Source organism: Labeo rohita, chromosome 5 (assembly GCF_022985175.1).
Source record: "Labeo rohita strain BAU-BD-2019 chromosome 5, IGBB_LRoh.1.0, whole genome shotgun sequence".
NCBI classification, from domain to species: Eukaryota; Metazoa; Chordata; class Actinopteri; order Cypriniformes; family Cyprinidae; genus Labeo; species Labeo rohita.
The window spans coordinates 30097076-30105943 of NC_066873.1; the positions used below are offsets into that span (position 1 = coordinate 30097076).

Genomic DNA, 8868 nt, shown 5'->3' on the forward strand with positions numbered 1-8868 from the left:
TTTCCCTAAACCGCATTTCTAGTCTGACTCCATTTAAACATAAAATCTAAAGGAAAAAAAATGTGAGCTGGAAAACTGTGAGAGGCATTCTGGGAATGCGTGGTGCTTGCAATTAGAGAAGGCAGTCAGAGCCAATGAGGTGCTGGCAGAGAAGTGCATGATGGGAGCCAGCCTTGCCCAGAGGGATGGAGAAGAGCCAGTGACTGTGCTGTTAGTCTTGGAATCCCTCTTCATCACATACTTGAGCTCAAAGCAATGAGAAGTCCCCATCTTCCTCCCAGATGGAGTATCAGGTTGGAGTGTAAATGTCCAACAACGTCTCACCTCCTTGCACACTGGAGATCACAGTAAGTGAATCATAGCGAACAATGACCACCTCACCTGCCATGCCAGACAAGACTATTTTCTTTTCCCAAGTAAAGCAAGTTCGTTCCTGGCCTGGTTGACTTTTGAATATACGGTTTACAACAGTGTAAGTAATCTGCAATTAACAATCATCATCGGAACATATTTGATGCATCACTAAGTTAAATAGATGTTTCTGTTCACAGATAGACTTTCTCTATGCAGTAGTTTCAGTAAATATAAACGTGGACATATACCAGTCAAAAGCTTTTGAACGGTAAGATTTTCATGTTTCTCTGTTCACCAAGCCTGCATTTATTTCATCCAAAGTACAGTAAAATTTAGACATTTTTCTACTACTAACTATATTTTAAAATGTAATTTATTCCTGTGTTTTTACCTCATTATTTTATTCCTTTTTTTTAGCATTACTCCAGTCACATGATTATTTAGAAATCATTCTAACATTCTGATTTGCTGTTCAAAAATATTTATTATTGTTGAAAACAGCTGAGCAGAATTTTTTCAGGTTTCTTTGATGAATAGAAAGTTCAGAAGAACAGCATTTATCTGAAATAGAAATCTTCTGTAACATTATAAATGTCTTTAGCATCACTTTTGATTCATTTAAAGCATCCTTGTTAAATAATAGTATTAATATCTATAACTGTTTATTTACAGACTATGGGGTTTGGGTTAAGAATTTGGATTTCTCATCTCTCTTTATTTTGGCATTAATGCCGTTTTGTTATTGGATCTATTTTATGAAATCAATCAATCAATCATACCATGAATTGGTAGTGCATAAAAAAAATTATAATATTTATAATCACTGCAGTTTTGCCATTTTATTATTATTTTTTGACACCTCAGGCTACGAAAACAGTACTATTTTGCATAAGTGTTTAAGTGTATTTCATTCACATACACAAACAGATAGAAGTCCTTGCACTATCAAATAGCAATGAATTTTATCAAAGGCAAATGTCTAATTGGCCGAAGCTTCAAAAACAGGTCAATCCTCTTCGTTTTCTAAAGGCAATCTGCATTTTGTGATCTACTGAGAAGCTGAAAAGCCATGTCACTCTCCACTTTTCTCCAACAGGGGGAGACTTGATACAGACACTATTGTGGGAGTTCTGGCAAACTTCGAGGAAACTTCTCCAACAGATAAAATCTCCCTAGCATTATCTGTTCCTCTCTCTCTGCTTTTCCCTTTTTTATTTTATTTTTTATAAGCAAGCTAATGTTCTGTCAAATTAAGAAAAATAAGGTCTTCTGAGATGGGTATCTTTCCTCATCTTGCTCTGGTTCTCTCTCTCGCTCTCTCTCTCCCTGTCTGACTAGCCATAGGCACTTGGAAAGATGATAGTTCTACATCTCCAAGTCGAGCACAAAGAAACATTGTCCTGGAGAAAAAGCAGGTATGACTCTAGTTGGAGCTCATTAGCTTGAATCTAATCTCAGTCCATTCTTTAATGAGAAGGTAATTTCTTGGGTGCTTTACATAGGAAGTGTGTTCAGAAATCCTGTTTCATTATGTTCTGGATCCAGTATACTGCTGGAACCTTGCATGCACAGTGAAAAGAAGAGGCAAGTTTATAAATTACAGCATAGCTGACCTCATAAAGGGATAATTCACCCAGAAATCATCGCGTCAATTTAAACCTGTATGAATTACTTTCTTCTGATTAACACAAGCTTTTCATGATGTTAGGCAGACCATGATGTTAATTTGATACAGTTGTGTGTTAAAATTACCAGGGGATGTCAAGCTCCAAATTTGACAAAAGACACATTAAACTGACATAAAATAGTCGAAATGACATATAGCAGATTTTGTGAAGAATTTAAGTCAATATAAACTCAATATAAATAAATGTATACCCTCAGCTGTGCCTCTTAAAGGATTAGTTCACTTCCAGAACAAACATTTACAGATAACATTACAGATAATTTTACTCACCCCCTTGTCATCCAAGATGTTTATGTCTTTCTTTCTTCAGTCGTTAAGAAATTATGTTTTTTGAGGAAAAGATTTCAGGAATTTTCTCCATACAGTGGACTTCAATGGTGCTCATAAGTTTAAACTTCCAAAATGCAGTTTAAAAGCAGCTTCAAAGGACTCTAAACGATCCCAGCCGAGGAAGAAGGGTCTTATCTAGCAACACAATTGGTTATTTTCAGAAAATTCCTGAAATGTTTTCCCTCAAAAAACATCATTTCTTTACAACTGGATTTAAATATCACAAAACATGTTCAGAATCAGAACACTTAAACTAGACAGTAGAAAAGGAGTTAAATGGACTTTTCTCATGGTCATCTTCTATTCTGTTCAATGGAAGAGAAAGTCATACAGATTTAGAATGACTAAATTAATTTTTGAGGAATATGTTGTGTAATCTATTTAAATTGACATTTACTAAGAAAGCAAAACCATGTGGAACTTATTGGGTATAACGCATGGTTTTCTGAGATGCCGAAAATGCGGACAGAACTGCGGAATCCAGTCATAAAAATCGAATTTACTGTATAACGTGGAATGTCATGAAATTTGCCAAACTTTGGATGAATAAATCAGAAGTAGGTCTTTACACTAAAATCAAAACACAATATGGACTAGTGTCTGTGAAAATTAAGCTACAAAATACAGACGCAGATGCACGGTTTCATTTACTACACTCATACTAAAGCGTGTGAGATGTTTCCAGTGTTTCCAGCCTTTACCACCTCAATATATGAGTACATAAACATAATCTCTAGGCAAGACAAGGCAAGGTGAGTTTATTTATATAGCACATTTCATACACAGAGGTAATTCAAAGTGCTTTACATAGAAGGAAGTAGAATAATCATAAAAACAATAAATCACAAAAAAGGAAGTAGAACAATCATAAAAACAATGATCACAACAATAAAACAAAAAATGTAAAATGTAAAAAACTGATTGATATAATGATTTAAAAATTATTTAAAAATTGATTTAAAATAAATTTAAGACAGTTAAAAACAGAAAATGATTATACATAATGCAATCAGTTTGGACGAAGCACAGTGCTCATTCAGTAAATGCACAGCTAAGAACTGCTCTGATAGTCACTTCATGAGCATTTTACTGTTTCTTTTAAGAAAAAAAACTATCTTCTTATCATACACAAACAGAAACTTAAAGGGGTCATTGGATGCCCATTTTCCACAAATTGATATGATTTGTTAGGGTCTTAATGAGAAGTTAAAATTTCTCAGTGGTAGTGTAAAAAACCCTTTTTACCTTGCCACAACCAAGTCAATCAACTTTTCACTAAACAATTATTTATTTAAGGAATATTTATCCAGAAAAAAAAATGTAAATACACAACAGTATTTCTGAATTTTTTTTTTTTTTTTAATAAAATCAATTGCTTTTGATTATTAAAAATGTATGTAATCATTAAATTGGAATCCAGAGAATTAACGGAAACAGACAATTAGATAAAAATGAAAATACATTTAAGAAAAAAAAAATTCTGTTAAATTGTGTGTTTAACTATTTCAATTAATTTTAGATGTGCTTCTTGATTTTTGAATAATATATTTTACATTTAACCATTAAAATAGATTCTTGAAAGAAAAAAACTAACACAGAAAAAAAAAACTGAATATGTGGGGGACCAGAATTTGGGAAAAAACACAACATATTTCATAGAATATGAGGTATAATGCGTTAAAATTAAGTAAACATTTCATGTGTACCTGCAAAACAGACATTTTTATTATTTAAATTACAGAAGTAATTCATTAATTTTGACAGTTCTGAAGATACACAGTACTCTGTCTGATGTCAAAAAGCCAAGTAAAAATAGTCTTTTAAAATAACCTGTCCATCATTTTGCACCAAACAAAAAAAAATCTGCACATAACTATAGTGATTCCTGAGAAAGTGTAGTTTACTGTAGTTACTTTGCTGGTACTATACACACAAACTAATGATGATTGAACGATGTAATGAGCAGTTTGTAGAGCATGTACATTTATGGCTCGGTGTGCGCTGGAGTCAGAGTGGGTTTAAGTGTGTTTACAATATGAATAAATGTGTGTGCTGTATATGCCTGATATAAAACGCATTCTAACTATGACTCACCTCCCAAGCGCCACGCTAAAATGAAAAATCGAGCCACAAGTGTGTTTCTGGTCAACGTTCTGCAGTCAGTTGTAAGTGGGAGCTGGGGGAGAATAATAAACAATAGTGGTCTGAGGTGCCTCAGGAGTAAAGCTCCCCTTGGCAGATCAGGGAGGCACTTTATAAATTAGAAATGAGTCTTGCGGCCAGGTGCACCAACAATAGCTGCCTGCCTGAGCTGCTTAGCTGGCAAACCCTGTCCTCCCACACCCCCACCCTTACACTCTTTCAGCCCCCGTTTCTCTCTCAGCACCCTCACTTTTTAGTGCGTGAGGGGTCCGGGACAGCTCTGCGCACTTGTGTTCACTCCTGTCAGGAGACACCTTGAGGCCAGAAGGGAGTTAGAGAGAACGGCAAGTATGTCAGTTATATATTTAAACCTAGATAAAGCTGCTTTTGTATGATCATGTTTTGTCCTGGCAAACCATAAATTATACGGCATATATGTAATGTACAATTACTGCACATTTCCCTCAGACCGAAAGCTTTAGTGTGACATGTTTCAATAAAACACTCAGCTAACCTGTACATTTATGCCTCTGCAGTAATGCTACCATTTTAATTTCCCTGGTCACTTAACACTTCATTACTCAATGTAATGTTTATGGCTAATTTCAAGAGAGTTCAACCCCTTAACCTTCATTCCCTGTCTGGTTTTTGGGAGGCTTAAAGGCAAACGTTTCAGGCTGTAAATTACTTTTACATTAATGTTCCCTTTAGGGTTTCGCTATACCCAAAGGAATCCAACAATAGCAACACAGAATACTGAACTTTCAACTGAAAATCCTGCACTGAGGAAATGTCATTTTTTCTTTCTCCTGCAAACTCTACGTCAGTACACAGGAACCTGTTAAATAAAACCCAATGTTTGCCAAATTGCGTCTTTTTTTCCAGCAACGAGAGAGGCTTTCATATGAGAACTGTAGCAAATAATGGAACATTATGAACTACTAAAACAATATTAAATAGATCTTTATTTCCACAAACTATAGGATTTAAGGTGTTTTTATAAATTAGGTGTCTGATTTTTGTATGAGGACTTGAATGTTACAGTATATTGCAAGATTAATAAGTTTATCCATTTATTAATTTCATTTTATACTCATTTTCTAAGTTTCTTCATATTATCAGTAATTGACGTACATTGAAAAGTGATTTTTTTTTTCTTTTTACCTTTTTATATGTTACATTAATATTCATTCATGTCAGGAAATAATGTTTGTACGTCACAGAAATAGCACCATTTTTAAGACTGACATTTGGTTGGCATCCTCATATTTCACTTGCCATGGGTTATGTTTGACCTTTGCTTCATGTGCTTTACCACAAAACTATTATTGCTAATTTGCTCCTAGGCTCCAAAGACTGCCTGCATAATTTGATTTAACAAATATGTCAAAGTGAATGATATACACAGGGGAAAACACTTTTTTTTTCCCTCTCTCTCTCTCTCTAGTCATATCAGCTGGCATGACCAAAATCTTCACATCTACTACAAGAATTTAAGCAGGTCAGATAAGTGTGTCCACTTATCAAATATCACAGTTGCTGGAAAGATCAGACCTCCCACGTAGCACCAGAACACTATGTTAGATCCGTCTTGGCCTCTGCATGAAGATAAGTAGCACTTACAGTTTATATTACGGCTTTAAAAATTGCGAAGGCTTTTTCCAGCTTTATCAGCATTTATTTAACCAAGAGGTTGCCTGTTATCTATTCCTGGACATTATGAAGCAAATTCCTATGTAAGTAAGAGAGGAGTCAGAGACAAAATGGAGAGATAAGTGACTGGGAGATGCAAAGCACCTTAGCATACTTTGATGCAAGCATTTTACAGAGACTAATCATAACAAAATATTTGTAAGGAATCTAAACGAACATCCTCAGACTATCTCATGAAAGCATCTCAAAACCTTTTAAGTATCATTTTAGTTACGGAACGACCTAAAAAGTGTTTAAATGTTACATTTTTATGTTTAAATGCTATCAGCCTTTTGTTTAAACTGATAAATTCATATGGGGCACAATTTGAAAGCATACCAACTGAACGCTAAACATCAGTCAGTCAAGCGTTATGATTTAAAATGCATGTTTTTTTTTTTCATATTAAACTGAACATGGGCCGGTGGTGCTGTTTGAGACATTATTTGTCAGTTTGTGTTTCTGAGGGAAAAAATAATAATGAGGTACAAAATTAGCAAATTTAACTTACAATAAGTCGAAGACACCATCTCTGTTTTGCTCACATCTTTCCTCAGGTAGACGGTGAAGTGTTAGTAGCTAACTGTCTTGTCTCTACCTTACTCATGAATATTAATCAAGATAGTTTGAACTTCGTGTTTGCCAAAGGAGATTTGCTGAGATCAAAACGGTGAACGGTGGGCAATAGCCAATGGGATTACCGCTTGCGCGTTAGTCCCGCCCACTATCGAGGTTAAGCACCTGAGTAGCCAATGAAGGTAAGCCCTGATGCAGTAACGTAAAATGATAAGAAAAGGCAGAAATTAAATTGTAACGTGCGATCTATTTTGGATGTAATAACCTTCTGCAGTTTTACAGTGTGTCAAGCTTTTTGTATGCCAAGTTGTCGGATCTGCTATATAACAACAACAAAGTAGAGTAATATAAAGCTAATAATTTAGAAGAGATTGAACAGCGTGTAGATGAGACTGTTACACAACCTATGGACTGTACTATTTCTATTTATTTGCCCACATATGTGACCCTGGACCACAAAACCAGTCATATGTGTTAACTTTTTTGAAATTGAGCTTTATACATCATCTGAAAGCTGAATAAATAAGCTTTCCATTGATGTATGGTTTGTTAGGATAGAACAATATTTGGCCGAGATACAACAATTTCAGTATATGGAATCTGAGGGTGCAAAAAAAATCCAAATATTGAGAAAATCTCCTTTAAAGTTTTCCAAATTAAGTTCTTTGCAATGCATATTACTAATCAAAAATTAAATTTTGATATATTTACAGTAGGAAATTTACAAAATATCTTCATGGAACATGATCTTTACTTAATTTCCTAATGATTTTTGGCATAAAAGAAAAATCTAGAATTTTGACCCATACAATGTATTTTTGGCTATTGCTACAAATATACCCCAGCGACTTAAGACTGGTTTTGTGGTCCAGGGTCACATATTTCTCTTGATCAAAACCATGATGTTTGTCCATAACGTTCATTATTATTCAAACTCATCTCACTAATGTTTTACAATTGTACTCTGACAAGCCCCACTTAAAATATGCAAATATGGCCCGTTAACAAACACTAATTAAAAGCAGAAGGCGTTGTCTGACTTTTGGAAACAGAGAGTTTTAATCATAGATTGTTTCCTAATAAGGCAAAGCTGCATCCGGACTCTTTCCAGGCTTTTGAAGACAGCTGCAGTAACTATGACAGGGATGAAACCACATCTGAAATACATTTTGCAATACGAGGTCATTTACTAAAACCATATGTCCAAAGATTGGTCTTGGTATTATTCCTGCATTTTTCATTCTTGTATGATTTTCTGTTGACATACACACCAAAGTAATTTGCTTCTTATTTCTTACCAGCGTTAAGAGGAACTCTGCATTTATTGGCATTTCAATAATAATTCTGTGTTTGAACATCACACCAATCAATCTGCGGTTATGTAGTTGTCTCGCTGATTGATTTAACATGTTACTTGATCGGTTGATGTGGTTTATTGTTACCTTAAAAAGTGCGTCATTGTGCGGCAAGAGCGCTAGGCTATTAAAATGTGAACTTTTTATATTTTTTAGAGCACACAAATGTCAAAAGGTTAAGAATGATTATCAACATTAAAATGTATCACATCATACATCATTATTAAAACAGCTCTGCTGTGCGATATATGTTTGGCTCTGTGTAGCTGGATATGCCATTATCCAAGATCAACTCTGTGAAACCAGTTTGACAGCTGAAACATAAGAGATTTGTTAGAGCTAGCATTTCATATCATAACCATATTGAAACAAATAAGAAAAGCATGTCTAGGTTGGGATTCCTCTCAAAACACCAAACAGGTAAAATGGAGCATAAAAACAACAATTAGCTGTATTTGTAAGTCGTGTCTGAGGACAGAGACAGTTTGATTAACTCTGACAGTCTATTGTACTCATCCATGCAATCGTTTCCAGAGCTGGCTTGTTTTTTTGATGTAGAGTGTGGCCCATAAATCATCTGAAACATGGCAGTGAAATTGCAGTTTATTGAACTTGTGCTCATTGTTGATATAAGTCTGTTACAAACATTCCAGATGGGATTAACATGCTTAAAAAACATGCAGTAAGGATGAATACTGCAATTGATTATATATTTATATAGAAAGGTAGATA

The 8868-nt window shown here is 34.6% G+C and overlaps 1 protein-coding gene across 2 annotated transcripts in view; it reads right to left on the reverse strand.

Annotated features, from left to right (window-relative positions):
• The window catches only part of zmat4a (zinc finger, matrin-type 4a), a 111119-nt gene extending 104320 nt beyond the window's left edge, over positions 1-6799 (reverse strand). Inside the window, exon 1 of one of the 2 annotated variants that reach the window (XM_051108714.1) lies at positions 6717-6799. The gene's annotated coding sequence lies outside the window, so the exon portion shown is untranslated. The remainder of the gene's footprint in view (positions 1-6716) is intronic. The other variant, XM_051108715.1, reaches the window with a different exon arrangement.
• Between the last annotated feature and the right edge of the window lie 2069 nt (positions 6800-8868).